This window comes from Rosa chinensis, chromosome 2, assembly GCF_002994745.2.
Source record: "Rosa chinensis cultivar Old Blush chromosome 2, RchiOBHm-V2, whole genome shotgun sequence".
Lineage (NCBI taxonomy): Eukaryota > Viridiplantae > Streptophyta > Magnoliopsida > Rosales > Rosaceae > Rosa > Rosa chinensis.
In genome coordinates, this window is record NC_037089.1 from 26,489,423 (window position 1) to 26,514,251 (window position 24,829).

The window sequence follows — 24,829 nt, forward strand, 5'->3', positions numbered from 1 at the left end:
AAGCAAAACACAAAGAAAAACTCAAGAACCTTAATACTGTTTAAGGAAAACTGAAATTGGTAGAGAATTGAGTCGCACTTTCATTGATAATAGGGGCCTTTTTATATAGAGGATTACAAGGCATAGAATCAGAGTTCTACAAGGAAACGTAATATTACAATTGATTGGATATCTCCAAGATTCTCCGATATTATCTCTAATTCTAACCTTATTACCACTAGGTTAAGTAACCTAGAGTTTGGGCCAGACACATATTCTGGATTTACTTGAACACTCCCCCTTGTGTGGCCCAAACGTGGTGCTCCTCTCGTTGCCTCATTAAAAACCTTGCCAAGTAATAAAAACCCAGTGGGATAAAAATAACCTCGGTCGAAGGGGAAAAAGAGCACAACACACCCTTCACGTTTCAAGACCATACATGTAGACACCTCCCCCTGATGTCTGCATCTCCCCCTGGCGACTACGGTCATTAGAGTTCGGATAACTTCCGCAAACGATACTACCAACATGTTTCTCAAAAGTGGAATTTAGGCAGTGACTTAGTGAGCAAGTCTGACATACTGTCCTCAGATCGAACCTAGTTCAATTTGATCTTGAGGAGAGTTTGTTGTTGCTGATTATACTTGGTGTGGTCGCTATTGATGTAGCCTTGCTTCAAAACAAGCAGCATTATCCTATATGCTCGTAGGCTCATCTGTGGTAGACTTCAAACCACAATTGTTCGAACATGCGTAACTATGGATCCAATCCATATACATTCACAAACCACTTTGTGAAGAGCAATAATCTCTGCATGATTCGAAATATAGTGACTAGGGTCTATTCTGTAGACCTCCAAGATATCACGGTCTTTACCCATGGAGAACACTTAACCAGTTTGAGAATGACCTTTGTATGGGTCAGAGAGATACCCAATATCAGCAAAACCTTCCAAAACACATGTCGTTTTGGGATGAGGATAGAGGACGCAGGTCAGTGTTGGCGGCGTTCCTGGTGTGTGATGGGTCCGAATCCATCATCTCTCTATAGGGATAGAACAAGCCCATATCAATCGTACATCTCAAGTACTGAAAGATATCTTTTACACCAATCCAATGGCGTAGCTTTGGCGCAAAGCTATATCTAGCTAACAAGTTCATTGCAAATGAGATGTCCGGTCTTGTGCATTTAGCTAAGTACAATAATGCGCCTATTGTACTCAAGTAAGTCACTTCTGCCTCTAGCACATCTTCGTCATCATCCTTCAGACGAAGAGGATCATTTTCAGGATCAAGATAACAGGCGATCATGGGGGTGCTTGAAGTTTTGACCCTGTCAAACTGCCTAAGAATCTATCAACACGATGCTTAAGTTCCAAACTGAGACATAATCGTGTTCTCCCAAAATCCTTCATCTCAAACTCGGATTTCAAGTGTTCAGCGGTTTCCCTTAACTCTTTAAGGGCTTCTAATGAAGATCATGTCCAACATGAACTGCGATAGAATCCGAAACTTGTTATGGAAACGCGCGGGCATATCCCTTCCCAATCAAGTAATCACTTGAGTGAGCATTTCAATCTTATTGTAAACGCGCTCCGTGGTCTAGAGCCACTTGACTTGGGTAAATAAAGTTCACCATGAACCTTCATGTATATTCTGTATCTAGATCCCCATAGAGATACGTAGTGACCACATTCGTAAGCTGCATGCTCCGTTATTTAGAAACTACCAAACTGACAAGGTAGTGGAGTGCAATGACATTCATTACGAGAGAATATGTCTCATCGTAGTCGATTCCAGGGCATTTTGTGACAAACCTTGCGCCATAAGGCGAGATTACCATCTCTTTTTCTCACTACGCTTTCTAACGAAGACCCATTAGTCAACAGGTTTTATGTTAGGAGGTGTTGACATCACTGGCTCAAAAACCTTCCCCTTCGTTAGAGAATCCAACTTAACTTGGATCACATCTTTCCATTTAGGCCAAATTTCTCTATGTTGGCATTCATTCATCAACGGAGCGTGGTTCGATATCATCAGACTCAACAAACTCATGTGCAATGAAATGCGTGACAACATCATCAGTTATGATGGAGTTTCTATCCCACGTCTCATGTACACTAGTGTAATTTTCAAAGAGCTCTATATTCTCAGGAATAGGTTCTGACGTTGAGGCGTCCCCCAATGATAACCATAACCCGAAAGATTCTCATAAGATGGATTTTGAGTGTCGATGATCCAAGTATTAGGTTGTGCCAAAGCATCCTTCGAACCCACAGGCCTCCCACGCATCCTAGCTGGGGCCATGACCTATAACGCCAGAGTGCCACTCTATTTGGCGTTAGCGCCATGCCTACCTCTATGTAGGGTGGCGCTACATCCTCTCGTAGGGATGTACTTCCTTGCAGACATATTTGCAGTAGATGTGTGATCTCGTTACTTTAGTAGGGATCGAGATGAGACATAGTGGGGACAAACCACGACAATTCCTGTCGTTCTTGCTGAACATCTGTGTTCTTATCTCCCCCTAACGATAGGAAGATTGTCTCATCAAAGTGTCATCTGCAAATCTAGCGGTAAGGAGATCGCCTAGCAAGGGCATTAAGTGGCGGACGATTGTTAGAGTCTCAAATCCAACTGAGTTGCCCATTCGTCTGTAAGGACCCATCATAGAGCGTTGTGGCGGCGCAATTATCACATAAATGACACACTCAAATATGCGTAAGTACGATACTTGTACCCAGTCACTAGCTGTAACGCAGAGGTAGATTCAGTGGCGGTGGGTCGTAGACGAATTAGCATAGTTGCATGCGATATTGAATCACCCCAAGGGGATATTAGGAGATTGGTGTGCATTACCAATGTCCGGACTACTATCGTAGTCATTTCTGCGAGACCATTTGGGTGTGTACATGGGAATATGATGTCCAACATCAGTCCCAATGCAATGACCATCGAAAGTCTTCGATGTAAACTCACTAGCATCGTCAAGTCCAATTGACAGAATAGGATGATCCGGGGAGTGAGCCCGTTGTCATATGATATTTGCTAGGAGTGTAGCATAAGCACCATTACAAGTGGACAATGGCACAACTCGTGACCAGCGTGTTTGCGTGTCAACCAACATCATGAGATAATTAAACGTCCGCAAGTTGGTTGAACTAGTCCACAGAATCCTCACGGATTCTATGTAAGAACATAATGAGTATTTTTATATCCTTTTCATAGGACTGTCTCAGTCCTAATTTCCTTAAGGAACGGGCTTTGTAAAACAAGCTAGAGGCTTTAGAAGCAACCAATGAGGATTTTGGTTGGGCTTGAGCGTCTGAAATGCTATTTGAAGCAAGTTGGTGATTGCAGCATCACCTGGGGCGCCATCACCATGATGGACTCCATCCATGGCGTCATGGATGAGGACTGCGCCAGCCCTAGGCTGGTGGTGGATGAAGGCGGTGCCCTAGGCAGCCGCGTCGGTCTCACTTAGTCCAGGAATCAACTTTTGATTCATGCTTCGTTTCGCTCGAGAGAAAGGATGTCCATGTGAAGTCTTTAGTAGACGAATCATCATATGATGACCAGGATGACCTATCCTGTCGTGACAAAGCCAATATGTGTCTAAATCCAAGAGATTTTCTCTCATAAATTTTATTGGATTAATAGCTCAAATAGTGACAAAGAGTCCACTAGAGAGACACATAAACTTCTCTAAGATGCACATTTGTTCGCAATCGTTAGAGGCATTGCAAAGGAACTCATTTACGTTCTCTACATGCGTTTTCGCATGGAATCTGTTGGCTATTCATAGGGTACGATTTTCCCTAAGAGCGTAGAGAGTTTTTGTGACAGTAATCAAGGTGCCATTTGACAAGTGGAACTTGGGCTATTCCATGTCCTTGAATTAATACTGATGGCCCAGCCATCGTAGTCACAAAAGTCATATGCTCAGAATCAAAATGGAGTCATAAAGAACTCGAAATTTTATTCATAAGCCAACAGAGTTACATCATTGTCTCTTTGACCAAAGAAAATCTAATCCAGAATGCTAGCTAATGCAAAACAATGGTAGTCATCTAACTTCTTTCGGTAATTCCAAAATAAATGTGACCAGTTGAGTAGAGAGATGTCGGTAGAGTAAGGCTCGCTTAAGTACCACTAATCTCAAAACCTTCCTAGACATCACACTTATTTTGGGTGAGCCTACTTTGAAGAAAGACTTAAACCATTGGCATTTACTACAAAGTATATGGCAACTGCCTATTACATCTCTTGGAAAATAAAGACTTAAACAGAATTGGCGATCTATTGATCCCAGCCAGATTCGTAGTCTTCAACCCTTCACTCTAGATCATCTTCTTGATCTTCTTGTTCCACATAGTGAGCTTCTCTTGCTTCACAATATGCTTTGTAGGCGGTGACAATTTCTTCACGAGCTCTACAATGTGTGCCCAATGACCGGATCCTCCACATCAAGAACATACATCTCTTCGCTCAGACTCCATTGATTGAGGCGCTTTGAAAGCGTCATTTAGATGGCTCTTAGTGTTGGTGTCGCCACCAACATGGCTAGAGGAGTTGCCTCCCTCTCTCTTTCCACGTTTACCTCTTCGGTTCCGTGTTTGCCTATTTTGGCAGTTACCTTCCCAAGTAGAGCGATTATATGGACCAGAACGTCCAGAAATATCCCTAAGATTAGGGTTTCGCTCTTGGCGCCCTCTCTTAGAGGCACGATTATAATTGGATTCCGGAATATGCTCTGTTTCCATGGATCTCGAATTATAGTTCTTCACAGGGATGTTGTCATGCTTTTCAGCGACATTCATAGCTCCAATAAACTATGAAACCTTGTGATCCATTCTGCAATAACATCGATTCGATAGTTCTTAGCAACCATCAATGCATAGACGGGGAAGGTAGAGAGAGTCTTCTCAATCAACATCGCATCTGTGATATCTTTATCACAGAATTCCATTAAGGATTTAATGCGAAGTGCTTCTGAGTTGTAGTCAAGAACTAACTTGAAATCACAGAAGCGGAGGCTATGCCATCTCACTTCTAGGTCAGGAAGCAGGGAGTCACGGACATTGCCAAATCTTTCTTCGAGTGAGACCCACAGCCTTCTGGGGTCTTCTTCATTCATACACTCGTACTAGAGAAAATCATCCATATAGCTAGTCATTAGGATGATGACTTTCGTCTTATTTGCCTCTAAGGCTACTCCATTTGCTTCCAAACCTTGAGTTTGCTCAACAGTTAGCACGTCCTGGCTAGGCTTGAGAATCTTATCCAGGATTCCATCGGCCTTGAGATGCTGGCGGACATCACGAACCCACCTGTGATATTCAGAGCTAGTTGTTCCCAATGGAGCAAAGTCCAATTTGTTCAAGTTACTCATCCTGAAAAAGAACAAGAAATTAGGGTTAGTTTCGGAGCGTAAAAGGCTACCACGAAAACACATAAAATTTCTGAGCGTAGTTGCTCTCAAGAAATTATGAATTTATGAGCGTAATCACTTCCAAGAATTTAGGAATTTCTGAGCGTAATCGCTTCCAAGAAATTCAATTCCAAGAGGTATTGGATTAAATTGAAACAATGACGTAAGTGGTCGATCATAAATTCTCTACAAACTCTAAGTTTGGAGATCTCAACAAGCTCCAAGCTTGGAGTAAGCACGAACCCCCACCGTTCGGCTTAATTAGGTCTCCCCTATGATGAAGAAAGAGGGGTAGAAGAAGGGAGTTTGCAAGTCCCCGAAAAAAAAGAAGAGAAATTGAATTAAAAAACTCTAAAAAAACGGGAACTTTTAGAAAAAAAATACCTCGAAATAGGTCGTCTGAAAATTTAGCCTGAAAGTGGTTGGAAAAGTCGCCGGCGGTGTTGACTGAGTAGCTGATGTGGCAGATATTCTAACGTGGTAGTGGGTCCCTCTTACTGACGTGGTGTGGGTCCCTCTTGCTGACGTGGCGTGGATCCCTCTTGCTGACGTGGCGTGGTCCCTTTGTTGACGTGGCCTGGGTTCGGGTGCTGACGTGGCTGTGGGCCTGCGTCAGTGGGCCTCTGCCTTGGGCTTCTGGGCTTCTTTTCCTTTCCCTTTTTTTCGTTTTTTTTTCTTTCTGCTGCAGGTTTTTCTGAAGGCCGGTTCAGAAACTTTTAGACCGGTTTTTTGAGCTCTTCTTCCTGTTCCTGAATGCTGATGTTGAGGTGCTACTATGGGCAAAATTTGGTAGCAATCGGAGGTTCAGAAGGTGGTGAACCGGTGCAGAGATCCTTTTTTTTTTTTTTTCTTCTTGGAGGGCTGGTTCGATACTTCCGGTGGCCAGTTCGATAGTTTTCCGGCCGGTTTTGGTGGTTTTGCCGCCGGTTCTGGAATCCTGGGATTGAGGACTTCAATATATGTGGCGGTGGCGGCTAGGGTTTGAAGGCTACCGATTTAGAGTTTCAAGGTTAGGGCTTTGTGTTGATAACGTGTTTAAGGAAAGCTGAAATTGGGAGAGAATTGAGTCATACTTTCATTGATAATAGGGGCCTCTTTATATAGAGGATTACAAGGCATAAAATCAGAGTTCTACAAGGAAACGTAATATTACAATTGATTGGATATCTCCAAGATTGTCCGATATTATCTCTAATTCTAACCCTATTACCACTAGGTTAAGTAACTTAGAGTTTGGGCCAGACACATATTCTGGATTTACTTGAACAAATACCATTTAGTTAAGTGAAATCAGTCTCTCTTTTGATCCAGTAAGTGGCACTAGTTTGTCTTTTGTATTTGTGGAAGATTTAAGAAAAAAACGTCTCAATATATCGAGTCGGATTTTGACGATATTTTTTCAAGTTTTTTTTTTTGAATTGGCCCGGGGGGCAAAAATATCATTCATCACAAGCCAGAACAGGCCGTTACATACCGTTCCGCTGCCATTTAAGGACATAGGCAGACAAGAAGATAGTGGTAGTACCCACAGAATAGACTTACTCATTGTACAATCAAATACGTAGAGGTAGCGGGGATCCTCCATTGGTACTACGCTGGAGGCGCTAGAGATCGAGTTTCCTAATACAAGGAAATTATTGAAATTAGATAAAACTAAAATATAGAATTGGGCCAAAGGCAAAGCCTTAGCCCAAATTAGAGGCCCACTGGGTCGCACAAAAGGAGAAAGCCCAAACCCCAAGGCACAATAGGATTTGGAGCATGGCCCAAAGGTCATCATCCGCATGCGGCTGCCCGTACAGCCCCTTGCCTCCACCAGTCCACCATCGTGCTGGGCAGACCATGCCCCAACCAGCCTCACAGGCACGACCCAGCAGACGCCGCACCACCGCACTTGGCCCACATCGCCGCGCACCGCTCTAGAGTCGGAAGTCTGCCCGGAACCTCCGGATCTTCACCGCCGCACAGCTCCTCAAAACCACGCTGCCGCTCCCCACTGGAACCCTGCCGCCGCCCAGATCTGCAGAGCACACGCCGAAGCCCGCCATCCTTGCACAACACAAAACGCACCCAGAGATGTCGTTCGGACCTCACCATCGCCACTCGTCCAAATCCTTGAGTTTCAACACCTCTCCCAAGACCTCCCTGAGCAAATAGCAAGTCCCTTCCGACAGCGGCCCATTAGCGGCAAGGCAAACCCTCACTGATCTTGAGCGCCGCCGAACGAGCAAAATTCTCAAAACCTAGGTCTTTTGGGTGCTCCGGGTTTTCTAGAGCTCCTTGGTTCCTCGGTGTGTTTTGTTCTCCAATACCTTTTGGCAAACTAAGGATATTTTTTCAAGTTGATGATAGGAAAATCAAATTTATTAATTACTAAAATATGTATTTACATTTTTACAATTAATAAATTGTTAGGAAAAATACGAATCGGTGACCAACATATGTGTCAAATTGCTTTAATTTAGATGGTCAGTGTTGCATGCCTTCATGATCAAGAAAAGTTAATAAGCAAAGCAGAGCCAGTGCAAAACCAACTTCATATATATAGCTAACTTTGTACTCTTCTTTGATTGTGTATATCAAAGTCTTACTTAGCACGAATCTAGACAATGAATGAATGAACAACACTACTTAAGAATTAAGACCAAAATCCAACAAAAAGATGGTTACTAAATAAATTACATTATGATCTAAACGTGGTGGTAATGTCAGATTATCGATCTTCAAGCTAGCGAGGATATACTTCAGAGATTAATGCAGCCTCATTTTCAGGTACTTTGACCGAGACAAAGTTGCTCTTGGATGCTGTTACTCCTGAACTACTTTCCCATCCCAAGGACAGGTCTGATCCGACGCTACTATGCATAAAAAATGCTGGTTCTGAGGGTACTGGGAGACTGAGAGAGTGGCTATTCAACATGAGAATAACTGAAGTCATGGTTGGTCTATCAGCTATGTTTTCTTGCACGCATAACAAACCAATGTGAATGCATCTCATGATTTCGGTCCTTGAACCATTCGTCAATGTCGGATCTATTAGATTTGAAGTTGTTCCTTCCCTCCAGATTTTCCATGCCTGCATTGATTTGTGCATTTTTTATAAGAATCTAAAGTTAGATATGAAATTTTCTTTTCCTGGACCAGAATAATATATCTCTTTTTACTTACATAGCTTGGAAGATCCTCCATGTTCTCTCCCTGAAGGAAGCAGCTATTTTTCTGTCCGCTTATTATCTCCAAGATCAACACGCCAAAACTATAGACGTCAGACTTCACGGAAAAATGTCCATGCATCGCATACTCAGGAGCCATATATCCACTGCATTTGAACAAGAAGAAGGTCAGCTTTAACTAAAATGGATCAAATTTTAAAGCTATTGATATTTTAAGCTCTGCTGCCTGGTCTTACTAGGTCCCCACAATACGACTAGTATTGCCTTGTGTTTCATCAAGCACAAACAACCTTGCCATGCCAAAATCTGAAATTTTGGAGTTCAATTCTGCATCTATTAAGATGTTACTAGCTTTGAGATCGCGATGAATAATCCTGAGCCGAGAATCCTCATGAAGGTAAAGCAGCCCTCGAGCAATGCCTTCTATGATTTTGTAACGCTTATCCCAATCCAATTGCGCGCATTTGATTGGATCTACACTCAGACAAAAGGAAGATTCGATGTGTTACAGCGTAATTGAATCAAAAGATTTTCCAAGTTAAAGAAAAATGCAGACATGGATCATACCAAATATGATGTGATCAAGACTTGAGTTAGGAACAAACTCATAGACAAGAAGCCTTTCGTTTTCTTGCAAGCAGAAACCGAGAAGTCTAACTAAATTTCGGTGTTGAAGCCTAGCTACTAGCAAGACCTCATTTTTGAATTCTGAATCTCCTTGTCCAGAATCCATAGAGAGCCTTTTCACTGCTATCTCTTCACCATTGGAAAGTTTACCCTGAAAAAGTTTTAGTACAAAAATAGGCAAAAAAACAAAATTATGAGTTACACTTGAGGAATACATAGGCTAAATTTGGCATATAATTGATATTTTTGCTCATATCCATATAGCTAGTAATATATCTGTACCCTGTAAACAGAACCAAAACCGCCCTGTCCAAGTTTATTTGCTTCAGAAAAATCATCTGTAGCAACTCTGATGGTGTCAAAGTCGAATTGCAAGGATTCTGCACTTCTAATTTCATCTGCATCTTCGGCACCTGAGGAGTGATTGAACAAAAATCAAACAAGTTCAATGTCCAGAATTAAGCAGTTGTAACAAAATTAAACTTAAATGTTTAGTACAATAGGCTTTCCCAAAATAAAGTAGAAAATAAATGTCACAAGAGTTCATTTTGTTTGAGCAGTACCTGGAAGTTTATTTTGATCAAGATTTTTCTTTGTCTTCCTTACTCTTAAATAAATGCAGATGCATACAATTAGTACGAGAGAAACTGTGACTGCCACAACTACTAGGATGATGGTCCGCGACTTATTACTCTTCTGGGGTCCTGCCAAAATCAAAGATATATCTTATGTTTTTTGTAAGCATCCTGCAGGGCTGCAGGTTATATTTACACTGATAGATCACCATGATCATCAAATTAAATAATGACTTGTTACCATCTACTTAAGTTTCAGAACCTAAAAACTTATGGAGATACTACTAAAATCACAGAACACACACAGAGGGATCTAGCCATAATATGAAGCTAATCACCTTTAGCCCCACTACGCAGTGTAGAAAGAAAAACCAACAGCAAATGTGCAAAAAAATCATCACATAAATGCAACACACTTGTGTACCTTCTGAATTTGTGGTATTGGTTGATGGTGAAGGCGAAGATATTGGTGGCGATGATGGCAGTGGTGCCACATTTTCAGGGTCGTAGAAGGGAGAAATCTCATACTGAATGTTACAACTTGGTTTAACAATTCTGGCACCATCCTTCCCATAACTGTTAGTTGGGATGTCTCCATAAGCACCAGCCAAGCAATCAGTGCAAAGTTCCTCGGACAAATCTGGCGTGCACTGGGCTAGTGCATATATTGTCTTGAAACCTGAAGTAGTGTTGTTTGCTGCGAATTTACGAAGTGAACCACCTGCTGCAGCTTCACTACTCAATCTTTGGAATAGAATCCCAAGATCTTCAAAGAACTTTTCCACTTCCGATGATGATAAGTTTCTTGGACTCACGAAATAGAAAGCAGGGAGATCCTCCATGAGGCCATAGAGGGATCGGTTTGAGTAGCGTAACATGCAAGTGTCATAAAACCCAAGAGCTTCTTTTTGGTTAGGACAAAGCTTTCTGAGCTCAAGGCTGGAGTTTTTAAGGCAGCTACGGCAAGTATCGGCTACAACATCTCCTCTACAAAGTCCGGTTGCATAAACTTGGTTGGTTGAGTTATCGGCATTGGATGGATTGTAAAAGCCATAGCCGTTGCCATTGGTGGAGACGAGAGGGAGGAGAGAAGGGTGTCGAGGTTTGTTTGGTAGGTACTATTAGTGGTGCAGTTACCTTTTCCATTGAAACAGGAATGGGCTGCGAGATCTGGCTGAGCAAGGGATTGAGTGATCAAGAGTAACAGAACATGAGAAGAGAAAAATAGAGTTGTTAAGGAAACCATTGTCATGGTGTGATTGTGGCAGTTCGCCCAATGCTAACTATGTTCTGGAAAATCTCATTTTATTAACTAAGCAAGTCATGTGAAATAATGACTAGTCAGCGCATATCTTAAGGATTTGATAATATACAATATTGGTGGGTGGCCGAATATTTGGTTAATGCCGTGGCCAAAGAAACTCGGAGATATATAATTTTTGTTTGTAAATAATGTTACATGAATCATTTTTGTATTTACCACATTACGCATGATTTGTATGTACCCTCATAGAAATAAGAATTCGAAATCATTTTGTTAACTTATTGTTGATTAAGTTTTCTTTAAAACAATTCGTTGACCACTTTATTTCTATTAGTTTGAAAGCAATTTAAGTATGCTAGCTGAAGATCGAGAAATTGGAACAAGAACGTTTGCCTTGGCTGGCAATCCCATGAATACGTCGGTGTATATAAAGTGACTCTCAACATTATTATATGCACATTATAGATGCAGTGTTCAAAGATGATAGACTCCCGTACTTTTCTGGGATTTCCTTGCAGAAGTAGATGGATGATTAACATGGGATTGAACGCCGCTGGTGGAATGTGTCAAATAATAAGAATTTTACCCAGTCTCTGTAGCCAAATCAAATTAACCCTGAACCAAGGAGACCTTTATCTCTAGGTTCCCTGCATATTGAAATGTTTCTTTGACCTTCGAAATTTCGCACTGTTTTTTAATCAAATGTTAGAGACTAGACTACGTAATGGTGAGGTTTTTTAAGACAAGATGAACACTTTAGAAGAAGAAAACGAAGAATAAATCATTGATTGTTTGCCGATTATAACGCGTAATCTTGGTCGAACTTCTAAAAGAAAAGGCCAAGGAAAGGAAAGGAAGCTTATTCAAATTTTGACTTCAACTTTTTCATCCGAATTGTAAAACGTACTTATGAACGTAAGAAATAATGTGGTGCTGTCTATAGAAACCATGGCTGTTTCGGGATCCGTTTAATCTGTGGCCTTCGTTTTGCAACACCAAGGAGTTCTTGAAGACCCAAGACCCTACTCTAATGCTTCTCGGATCTAACTAGGTTCTGAATCAATACATGAGTCTGAAAAGATTGGTTTACATGGTCATAATGTGATATTGTGATTCAACCTGTTAGATTTATGACCGTACCTACCTGTGCACAATCTGTGAAAATAGTAAAGCCAATTCCAAAAATCATGTTGCTTACTTTATGTCAACTCATAAGCTATTAAACTCACTAAAAATAGCGTCCGCGCTATGCCATGTGATTTGTTATTGTTAACCATTTTATGAATTAGAATTCAAAGCACCGATCTGTATTTCCACCAACAAATATGTGTAATATCTATAAGCCACTATATACTCTTATGGAGCATAATCATAAACTTGCAAATATTCAAACCAAGTTGTCAAAAACAAGGTTAAAAATCAATTGCGAACCTTGATATAGCTTAATTCTAACCCAAATAGAACTTTCGGTAGCTCGAATAGGAACCAATCTTCCTAAAATTAGACAAATAAAATTTTGATTAAAGAAAAAACAAAGAGATTATATCAATTTAAAAATGTCTGTTGCCATCCAATAGACGTCTATTGCCCCCCAATAGACATTCAAATTTTTTTTCTTTCCTTCTGCCCCATTACTTAAAAAAAAAAAAATCCGATTTGGGCACCCACATCCTCTTCTTCTCCCATCTTCGACTTTGACGGTTACAAACCTTTCTTCTTTGAGGTTTGAATTTGCTGGAAGAGCTTGAATTTGACGGTTGAGCAACAATTTTAGGATCACCCTCTTCCTCAGCCTTGGCAGGCTTCTCTGCCTCTTCGACCACCTCCTTGGCTAGCTTGGCCTCCGGCTCCAGCACAGCCTCCTTCTCGGTCATAGACTTCTTTGCAGGCGGAGCCTCTGACTCTACCACCGCCACCTCACACAGCAGAGGCAGCAGGCTTCTCGTGTTCCTCAGCCATGTATACGACTATAATTAACTCACTCCGGCGAAAGAGGAGAGAGAGAATGCAGATCAGAGAGAGAGAGAGAGAGAGAGAGAGAGAGAGAGAGAGAGAGAGAGAGAGAGAGAGAGAGAGAGAGAGAGAGAGAGAGAGAGAGAGAGAGGCATGATAATAGTCATTTAATTAGGTTGAGGGCTTAATAGCCATTTACCTTTAAATTGGGTTAATGGGAATATAAATTTGTGGATGAGGTAAGTGAGATAATTTTGGCTCATTTTGGTGCTTTTGGTCAAGAACCCTTTTTTTTTACTATATCTGCAATGAATAAATTATTTGATGAATTGTTATGAAAAATAAAAATCAATGACCAACATACGGTCAGTGCTGTATTGCCTTCCATGAGCTGGTTGATTAGCACTCAGTGCTATATTGACCAACATATGGGTTTTGTCAAAGGTTTCGGCTGGGAGCAAGGTTCTAAAAAACGGCCTAGGCGGCCGACCAGGCGGCGCCTAGGCGCTAGGCGTCAGCATCCTGTTCCGATTTTGGCCTGGGCGAAGTGGTTAGGCGTTGAGCTTCCAGGCGGCCGCCTAGGCGGGTTAGGCGGAGGGTAGGCGGCCTAGGCGGACTTGTTCGGGGCTGGGCGCTGAATTATTTTTTTTTCCTTCTGATTCTAGCCTGGTATCAAAAGAATGAAGAAGATTCAAAACTCAAAATCATTTAGAGCTACCCTCTGAACTGAAACCCAGTCCTCGACTAAACCCTTGATTCAAAATTGACAACCCAACGCCGGCGACTTGATTGACAGTGGTGGTTCCGGCGATGAACCCGATGAGAGAGAAAGCTAGAGACCAAAATTCAAATCTTGAGTCTGAACCCGATGACTGGAGCTTTCCTTGGTGAAGGCAGCGAAGATCTTAGGTGCTTGGTTGTCAATTTTTGCGAGAGAAAGAAGAAGGATGACGAGATACTGAGAGAGGTAGAAGATGAGAGACTGCAGAGAGGAAAATAGGAGAGTTCACGAAGAAGAAGGCAGATTTTTCTAATCACACTTAATTGGAAAATGACAATTATGTCCTCACACTAATTAATATAATTACAATCAATAACACTCTGATGAGAGAGTGAGATAATTAAAACTAAAAGAAAAGGAAATAGAAAAAAACACACACTTGTTTATATATATATATATATATATATATATAATAAAGTAATAATAAAAAACCGCCTAGTCCCCACCTAGGCTCCCGCCTAGGCCTCTGGGCGCTAGGCCCCGAGCTACCGCCCGACTAGCGCCTAGCGTTTTTTAGAACCTTGGCTGGGAGGGAGATGAAGGCGGAGTTCTTGCGTTATGGTCTGGCGGAGCTCCTTGCTGATGGTGTCCTGGATCGGCGATGCCATGGCTTTGATTGATGGTGTGGAGTTTCGGGGCCTGGATCCGAATCGTGTTTCTGTGTTGCTACATGTCGAGGAGGCGTAGCTCGGGCCTGCTTGGATCGCCGGGATGCTGGCTTGGCTAGGGCGGATCGAGGCAGCGCTGGTCGGTGATGTGGGTCTTCTAGAAACTGGTCGACAGACGGTGATGTACGACGGTTGAGGGGAGGAGATGGTGGACTGGTCCGTGCCTGAGTGATGGGCCTGGAGTAATTCTTGGTAGACTACCCTATTGGGCCACAAACTATTGGGCTGGGGTTCTGCCCTAGTCCATTGCAATTTTGGGCTAGGGTTTAGGCTCTTGGCCCAAACCTATGTTTTTAGCTTTTGTCTAATTACAATAAGTTTCTTGTATTAGGAACCTAAGGAGTGTAGTTTGGCTTGTCTATTTGCTATGTGCTATGTTTCCATAGCTTTTAGGCTCGCTTTTAAAGTGAGCGATTAGTTCGAATGTAGTTGGTCTATTCTATGTACTACTGTGGCTCCTCCACGAAACCTTGATCTGGCCATTGTTATGTGTCAGCGGGTGAGTATGTAATGGCCTTCTTAGCATGCGCTATTATCAATGGAATTACCATTTATTCAAAAAGCAATATAAAACTTAAAACATCAAGTCAACCTAACCACGAGGTATAATTAAAGAATTTAAAATTAATTTAACCAAAAAGTATGCAAGCATAAGTGTTTTACCTCATGCAAAGGCATATATTTTCACTTCACAAAGAGAAAAAAAAGGTATTCTAGTATAAACCTAACCAAAAGGTAGAAAGTGCTTTAGGGTTCAGGGTACATATAATTATAAATCAACCTAACTAAAAGGTACATATAATTATAAAACACGAAATCAACATAAAAAATAATATACAAACTAGAATGTTTAACCTCATATATAGAGCAATGTTCTAAAAATCGGCCTAGGCCACCGCCTAGGCGCTGGGCACTTCCTTACCGTTCGGATTTTAGGCTAATCGATCGAGATGGGCGCGGGGCTGAAAATCGGCCGCCTAGTCGGGCTAGGCGGAGCCTAGGCGCGTCGTCCTAGGAGCAGTGTTGCTTCCTTTTTTTATTTTTTATTTTTTAAATAAACTCAAATAAACACTCACTGTCGATCACTGAAGTCGAAACCTAACTCAGACACTCACTGTCGCTGTCTCTCCTCTCTCTCTTTTTGCGGCACCGCGACACGGCCTCTCTCCCTCTCTTCGTCAAGGCCGCATGACCTCACGGGCTCACGACCGCTCTCCTTGAGGACCTTGATTGACTTATCTCTCCGTCTCTCATGAATTTCTAGGTTTAATTTCTGGGTTGAAATCGTTGAATTGCATAATTGGTAAGTTGAATTTATGGGTTTTGAATCTATCTGTTGTTTCTCACTCTTTCATGAAATCTAGGTCATGGTGGAAGAGATAGAAGGTGCTCGGTCTTTTGGTGTAGTGGGGCGAAGGAAGAGAAAAGACACAGAGATTGGTTTAGCTATTGGAACCCAGCAAAGGCTATTTCAAGTTGACAGGTTTGCTAAACCCAACAAATGTGAACTTGCAGTTTGACATACATGTGGTTTGTTCATTGAATCAAATCATATAACAAACCCACTAATATTGAGACTTTTTTTTTTTGAAATAGGTTAGCCCTTTCATTATAATTCAGCAAGCAGTACAAAAATGAAACACCCCTATGGGGTCGTCAGAAAGAATCGTTCCTTAAAATCTCATGAAACCCTATTCTAGAAGAATAAAATCCCAAAAAATCCCTAGTACACCCACCTTTTGGTAAATTCACGTACTCTGATTCTAACAAAAACCTAGAAACCTCGAAGCTTACATAAAAAGTGTCCAATTAAGGCACTGGTTTTTGCGACCCAAACAAAAATTAAAAAGCACTATGGGCCATAGAGACCCAATCCATCCAACCCCCTAACAAAAAGGTAATCCAGCCCACTTGAAACCCTAGATCCGTGAGGCCAAAACTAAGGCCCACAGACCAAATCAAGGCCCAATCTGCTCGGGCCCAAAACAGAACCCTAGCAGCCCAACACCAGGCCCAACCAAAACGCCTAGGGCAAACCCTAGCTGAGACTGCAGTCAAGCAGCCGCCGCCGCCGCCATACACCACTTGCCTGAGTGAGACACCTCACTACCACCAGCACTGATAGCACCCTCCAGAAGACCACCACCCATACCAGCAAGACACCTGGACAGAAACGGATCCCATTCTAGCAGAAGATAACGAATCTCACCACCATACTCGAAGCCCAATTCCAGCCCGTCACCCACCTCAGCCGCCAAAGAAGAATCGAGAGCACCACCGGTCCTGTTGTCCTCCAACAGAAATGATCGATCCCAGCCATGCCAGAGAGCGCCACCATAAGGCGAAAAACCCAGCCTCTTTAATTGCAGATCCAATCAGATCCAACAGCTCTCCATCGCTATCCAGACGCCACAGCCCAGGACGACTGCAAACACCAAGCGCCGCCATACGCTTCACCCACGAGCACACCTCTATAGAGCCGGTCAAACACCAGATCACCATCACTTCTGCCATCAGAAGCTTGAAAGAGAGATTTAGGCAGATTTCGACGGAGGAGCACTTTAAACCCTAGATCCGTGACCACTTGAAAGAGAGATTCTAGTATTCAGGAGATCTTTAATATCTTTTCTGAATTCTTTTTGATCTTCCTCTTTGTACTGAGGAATGGCTTTGACATGACAGATAGCATTCATGTCATGTAATCTTAATTCACAGACCACTGGGTCTTTTTCCCAAAACTTCTGAGGATCTACATCGATATTCTGTTCGAGTAGTTTCTTGATTTTTTCAAGAGTGGGAACTTTATGAGATTCAAGCTTATTCTGAAAGTGCTTGAGATTATGCTCATGGATGAAACTAGCTTCTTCTTCATCTCCACTAGTTTCTTCTTCTTCTTCAGAAGATTCGTCAACAAGTAATTCTTCTTGTTGTTTGATCTGGAGTATAGGCTCGAATTTGAGTTTGTAGGGGGTAAGATCACCACTATTCTGTTGCAATCTCTGATACTGAGTAGTAAAACCATGACCTACTACACTTTTTGCTTGTGTAAGTCAGTCTGCCCAGAACACCCGTTCTCCTTTTTTGAAGCCTATCGCTTCTTCATCCTAAATGAATCTTTGTTGGAGAATAAAATCATTTCCCAACAAGAAATCTGCTCCTTGGCCTTCAGATTGCCAAACATTCTGGATGATAAATGTTCCTCTACCAATAGTGATATGAACATTTTTTGCTACTTTATCTATGGTGAGATGGCTTCCATCAAATGTAACACTAGTAGCGGTTCTTTTCTTTTCTGTTCTCCAGAGTTCTTTTGGAATTGCAAATCTCTTTGCAACAGTGAATCCTGATCCATTATCTACAAAGGCGTGTAGATGATATTTCTTGTGATCAGGAAATTTTAGTCCAATCTCTATATAATTGCTGTATCTACTAGTAGAGATGATTTTCGATTGTTGAAGCTCATTTTCTTGAGCTTGTTCCTTAGGAATGAACGGTTTACATTCTTCCGGAATAATTTCTGGTGTTTCAACCAGTTCAATATCGATTTTTTCTTCATCGATGATTTCTTCCTTTATTTTTGAGGAAGAGGGTTCCATGATTTCTTGGAACATAGTTTTAACTTCTTTCTCTTTCTGCTTAGAGAAATATTCTTCATATTCTTGTTCTACCAATTGGCTGACAATGCCATTTTTGGTTTTTCTTCTGGCTTCATCTATGAAGCATTCTTTGTGATAAGTCTTTTTTGACTCTTCACAAAACATAGGGAGACCATTCTTTTCGTGACATAGGTAGTAGTCACAAACGAATGTACCAGGGTTTACCTGATAAGAAGACATTAAAGATTCTCTCTTACTTTCTTCCCAGTTTTTGATTCTTAGAACATTCATCCGTCTCGATTCGAAGTACTCTACTTCAGAATCTGACTCTGATTCAGATAAATCTTCTCCTTCTTCAGACCAGGCAGAGTAAACTGACCTGCCGTCTTCTTCATCATCAGAATAGGCTATTTCATAGCCTTTCATGTTTGCTGTTTCTACTATTTGCTCATATTCTTCGAAGAGTGCTTTAGTAGATCTTTTACCCTTTTCCGGCATTCATTGGCATAGTGCCCTTCAGCCTTACATAGCCGACATCTACAAGCTTTCTTGCTTGTTTGTTTATGCTGATAAGTATTCTTCTTTTTCTTGAAGAATTTCTTTTTAGGATCTTCATCCTGTTGTTTCTTGTAATTTGAACTTTTCTTGAATTTCCAGTCCTTTTTCTGATTACTCTTTTTGAATTTTTTTAGAGTAATATTTTTCTTTCTTTTTGTGGAATTTTGATTCATGACATCCTCAATTAGTGGGCATATCAAGTATTCCATAACAGAAATTTTCAACTCCTTTGAGTTGTTTTTTGTCCATCTTAGCTCTAAGATTGGCTTTGCATTGCTCTTTCAGTAGTTGCCGGATTCTGTCGGCAATTCCTCCAACTGAAAATCTTTCAATTGGTTTTTCAGCTATGCTTTCTTTCACAGCTGTTCTCCATGGTTCAGGGAGTTTTCTGTACAATAGATTAACTAGATCAGTATTCTCTAGTTCACCAATTGTACAGTAATATTCTTGAAATTCATTCAAGTATTCTTCGAAATATCTCATGTCACAAATTTTGAGTGCATAGATATTCGATTTGGCCGTTTCTTTAGCCTTTTCACTCAGATTTGAGAGATCTCCACAGAACTGATCATCAAGGGTACTGCAAAATCATACGGAGTCTTCGAATTTTTGATTTCTTCTAGCCAGTCTCTTCCTCTGGTAGTTTCTTTGAAGGATAGGTAATACTTTTTTGCTACTCCAGTAAGAGTAGTTTCATAGTACACCTGCAAATCTGGTGCTTCAAATTTTCCAAGGGTAAGTGCAGAAGCCATCATCAGGCTATCTACCCATTGGTCAATGGTTTTTCTTTTGTCTAGACTCTTGTCTAGGTTTAACCAGATGCCATAGTTCGTGATTGGAACTCTAGGCAGATTGTCCTCTGGGACAAATCTTTGGGAATTTCTTTCCCCTTTTTTACCTGTGGGGGCTTTCTGAAGTGGGAGTTTTGTTTTCCCTTTTTCTCTGCTAATGAAAGTTCTAGAGCTTTCTCCTTCTTCCATTTCAATATCTTGATAAGGAAAGACTTTTCTTGTCTTTCTGATTTTGAATTCTTTCATTTCATCGATTAGTTTTTCTAATCTTTCAGGATCTTCACAAGATTCTGCTTCTTCATAGAGGGCATAGAGCCTTTCTGCTCTGCACATATTGACTGGTCTGTTCAAATCAGCTTCCAATTCTTCTTCAGATATTGGTTCTTCAATAGTGGGTTTTTGTACCACTAACACTAGCTTCTCTAGTGCTATAGCTTCTTCTTAGCATATTTTTGTTTATCCTGAGGTTTTCAGGACAGACATCACTTTTTCTGTGATTGTCAAAATTGAGACTGATTTCTCCAGTCTTTCTACTTTCATAGATTTTTGCTTTCGCTCTTTCCGGTAGCTTTTTTGGACCGGCTAATTTCCATTCAAGAGAAAAAGTCACTTCATTCCAAGTAACTTTATGAATCTGTTGTGAATGGTTCTTCTGATTGGTGAGGAAACTAGTAGTAAGACCTGGAATATTTGTTATCCTGGTCTTGGGGGCTACTGTGGTGCTCATCAATTTGTAGTATATTCTATATACTATCGTAAGTTCTTGCATATCTTCTTTCATGGATATGCCATCTGTCTTGACTCTCAGTCGTAGACAGTGAGCTGCATCTTTCAAGCTGGTGGTGAAATTTGGGAAGCAGTTGAAATATGTTACTTGATCACATAAAGATGCTTCAAGTGTTCCCAACAGACTAGCTTGGAAATCTGTTAGTCTATTGTCTTGTAAGACACATAGGACTGAACAGTTTATGCCTTCTCGAGCGAGCAAATTTATGTCTACTTGGACTGCTCCGATATGCATAAATTGATATTTTTTTGCTTGCGCTCTGGCAACTTCTGAAGGAGTGATCAGTAGAACATCAGTCTCTCCTCCTGCTGTAGCGGGGGTTGTAATTTCCAGTAGTTTAAAATAATGGCTATCCATTAGATCAAACTTTCCCCTCTTATAGATTTGTTTAAAATCTAATTTTGGGATTGAGGAGTTTTTTATCTCCTGTTCGATTTCGTTGAATTCGAATTCTTTAGCACTTTCAGGGTTTTCAAGGAAGTGAATATTTTCTTTCTTTACAGCACTCTGCTGTGTATGAATTTCTTCAAACTGTGGTCTGGCATTCTCATAAAGTTCTTCAGCTAGTGCAAAGAGTGCTGGGAACATTAGACCACTGCTTCTTTCCTGAAAGGCAAATAGGAGATTATCTAGAATTGCCTTCTGGTGGTAAGCTAGTTTCCTGCCAGTTCGGAACACAGGAGAATCGAAAGTTCTTAATTCATAATTAAAAACATTTATAACTCCAGTTGGAGTTGGTCTGCTTTTTGGGAAAGCAGCAGCCGTCAACGGTCTTGATGAGCCTTTACCGTCTACCGTTTGAGACGGGCTAGCCAATCCTTTACCCTGGGATTGATCAGTTGAGGCTAGTCCTTTTGGACTTAGCAGAAACCTTTTGAGGATTTTGTCTTTGTGATCCTTTTCAGGCTCATGTTCTTTCCCAGTTCTTCTGCTTCTGGGATTACGACTTTCGTCGTCATCTCTTTGGCTGAACATTGCCATTTCTCTGGTCAAGGCATCTGGAAGATAGTTCTTGTTTCCTGCAATTAATTCAACATTATAATCATATTGGTTAAGAAATAATTGCCAGTTTGCTAATCTTCCTCTATCAGCAGCTTTGTCTAATTTGAAATTTTTGAAATTCTTTACTCTGGCACAATCGGTGCAGTCAGTAAAGGTTTTTCCAAGAAAAGTTGGAGAATTTAAAATTGTTTTCTTGACAGCCAAAATTTCTTTTTCCCCTGTGGGATAATTTAGTTCTGCAGGGCTGAACTTGCCGCTACAAAATTTGCAGATCTTTTCAATGTTAGTTCCAGGCGTTTTTGCCAGAACCACACCGGACCAGTAATTATCACTCGCATCTGTCTGGAGGATAATTTCATCATTCTCTTCTGGTTGTTGAAGAGGAGGGAGGTTTTTGCAGAGATTTTTTATCTGCTTCACAATTTTTTCATCATCTTCTGTGAAGTTCCATTTTCTTTTGGAACTGGTCTTAGGAGATAACATTGCTGTTAACCCTGAGATTTTAGGGATGAAATCTCTCCCATAATTTATGACACCAAGGAATCTCTCTAGACTCTTAGCATCAGGAATTCTATCTGGGAATTTCCAGATCTTTTCTAGGATGTGAGGTTGGAGTTTTATCACTCCATTCTTGATGTTTATTCCTAGGAAATCTACTTCATCGAGGATAAAGAAGATTTTCTTTTCACCTAGGATAATTCCATGCTGAACTTACAACCTCATGGAGGTGTTTCATGTGTTCTTCTCTGTTTTTGGAGAAGACAAGAATGTCATCTATATAGACGACGCAGAACTCCGCAACTTGTTTGATGATATTGTCCATCTTTCTTTGGAAGATTTAGGGAGCTTGCTTTAGACCAAAAGGCATTACCAGCCATTCGTAATGACCTTGTAGTGTTCCGAATGCAGTGAGAGGAATACTCTCAGGATGCATCTTGACCTGCCAGAAACCCGGCTTTGCATCGAATTTCGAAAAGACTTTAGCTCCTCTGAGCTGGTTGATTAGCCCTACACCCTAAACCCTAAAACCTAACACTTGAAACCCTAGATCCATGAGCTGGTTGATGTTTCCAGCCCACTTGAAACCTTAGATCCGTGAGGCCAAAACTAAGGCCCACAAACCAAATCAAGGCCCAATCTGCTCGGGCCCAAAACAGAACCCTAACAGCCCAACACCAGGCCCAACCAAAACGCCTAGGGCAAACCATAGCTGAGACTGCAGTCAAGCAGCCGCCGCCGCTGCCATACACCACTCGCCTGAGTGAGACACCTGCACCACCACCAGCACTGATAGCACCCTCCAGAAGACCACCACCCATACCAGCAAGACACCTGGACAGAAAAGGATCCCATTCTAGCAGAAGATAACGAATCTCACCACCATACTCGAAGCCCAATTCCAGCCCGTCACCCACCTCAGCCGCCAAAGAAGAATCGAGAGCACTACCAGTCCTGTTGTCCTCCAACAGAAACGATCGATCCCAGCCATGCCAGAGAGCGCCACCATAAGGCGGAAAACCCAGCCTCTTGGAATCCAAATTGCAGATCCAATCAGATCCAGCAACTCTCCATCGCTATCCAGACGCCACAGCCTAGGACGACTGCAAACACCAGGCGCCGCCATACGCTTCACCCATGAGCACACCTCTGTAGAGCCGGTCAAACACCAGATCACCATCACTTCTGCCATCAGAAGCTTGAAAGAGAGATTTAGGCAGATTTCGACGGAGGAGCACGTCTTCACCACCACAGTTTGGACCATAGAAGGAGGCAAAAGCCATCCTTCCAGATCGAAAGTACACTGCCTCCACCAGTGTTGAGAGGAAGCGGAGGAGAAAGCTCCCTTTCGAGAGTCTTTTTCTATAATACTTTTTTTTTTTTTTGATTATATCAATAACTAATCTTTTTATGAGTCGAACTCACAACCTCCCACTTATAAAGGGGAGACTTATGACACTAGACCAAATGGTACTGATAAAGGGGAGACTTTTTCTATAATACTTGATTTGATAAATTATTATTAATTAATATAGGAATAATAAATTCACTAATATTGAGACTTTATCTTAGGCTAATATTAAGTATGTTTATTAAATTCTTAATTTTTTTTCTCTATTTTGATCAATTAAACTATTTTCAATTAATTTTGAGATTTTAAATGTTTTTATTTATATAATTATATGTCATAAAATAATTAAAAAACTAAAATAATTAAAACTGCCTAGTCCCCGCCTAAGCCCCTAGGCGCTAGTCCCCAAGATACTGCCCGACTAGCGCCTAGCGTTTTTTAGAACCTTGATATAGAGGTATAATTATTTTCACCTCATAAAGATGTAAGTTTTTCACTATATATGTCTAAAATAAAGGTAAAAGTTTAACCACGCACTATATATACCTCATATGCAGATACATAAACAAAAATTTCATTACACTATAACAAATCACCAATCCATTGATAAGAGAGAAATGGTTCATGTAAAAGAGTGATGAAGACAAATTAAGTTAACAATTTCAGTACACACACACACGGAATAATAATATTTACCTCAATGGTGGTGATAAGAAAAGTGATGGTGATTAGAAAGACGAGACAATATTTTTAGGATATGAGAGAAAGAAGAAGAAGAATCAGGAAATGGGGCAATATGTATCAGGCAAGATCAAGGAAGAATAATTTCTTATTATATATAGATTTTTCTTTTGAATTCAATCAAGGAACTAATAATATAAATTAATGTCAACATATTAAATTTTCTGATATTATATTAAAACAGATTGCAATAATTTAGGATTACAGTTAATATATTGATTTTTTGTGCAAAAGATATTAAATATGGGTATATTAGGAATGAAAAATTTAGGTGTTGAGTCAGCAAGGTAGAAAATGAAATAATTCTAATATGGCAGCTGAGTCATAGGACCGTGATTAACAAAAAAATTCATCCGGACTACAATCAATATAGGATCTAGATTTTGGACTGTAATCAAATTAACTCTTTTTGTTTTCCTTTCTAATCATTTGCAATAAACCTTCTTATTACAATATTACCCTTGGCAGTTATGGTGGTGCCTATCTTCCTGCTCATTCCCAAGTTTGGAGTGTTTGGGCCTCGAACTGGATTGTGGGACTCATTTTTGGGCTCATGGGTTGGACTATTCTTTGGTGTGGGGTTGGATGGATTGGGTCTCTATGGTCCATAGTAGTATTTAAATTTTGTTAGGTCGCAAAGACCGATTGCTCTATTGACTTTTTTATTCCTACTTTGGAGTTCTGGGTTTTTGGTTAAATAAAAGTGTGTGAACTTTCAAAAAGATGGGTGTACTGAGAGTATGCTTGGTTCTTATTCTTTTTTAGACTAGAGTTTCAGGGTACTCTGCAAACAGCTCTCTTGAGTTCTGATGACCTCTTTTGGGTGGTTTTGTATTGCTTATTAAAATACAATATTGGGATGACATTTTTAGATTAAAAAAATATATAAAAAAAGAGATGCAACATAAAAAAAAATTATTAAAAAAAAAATACAAAAAGAGGAAGACGAAGCCAAAACCTTCATAATAGAAACACATACAACTAGAACTAGCTAAAAAAAATGAAATTGAGGAAGAACTAAACAGTCACTATTACAATTCAAAATAACAAAAAGA

General features: G+C 40.8%; 1 pseudogene; it reads right to left on the reverse strand.

Annotated features, from left to right (window-relative positions):
• Nucleotides 1-6,942: 6,942 nt before the first annotated feature.
• On the reverse strand, nt 6,943-11,074 carry LOC112186272 (annotated as a pseudogene).
• Nucleotides 11,075-24,829: the final 13,755 nt, after the last annotated feature.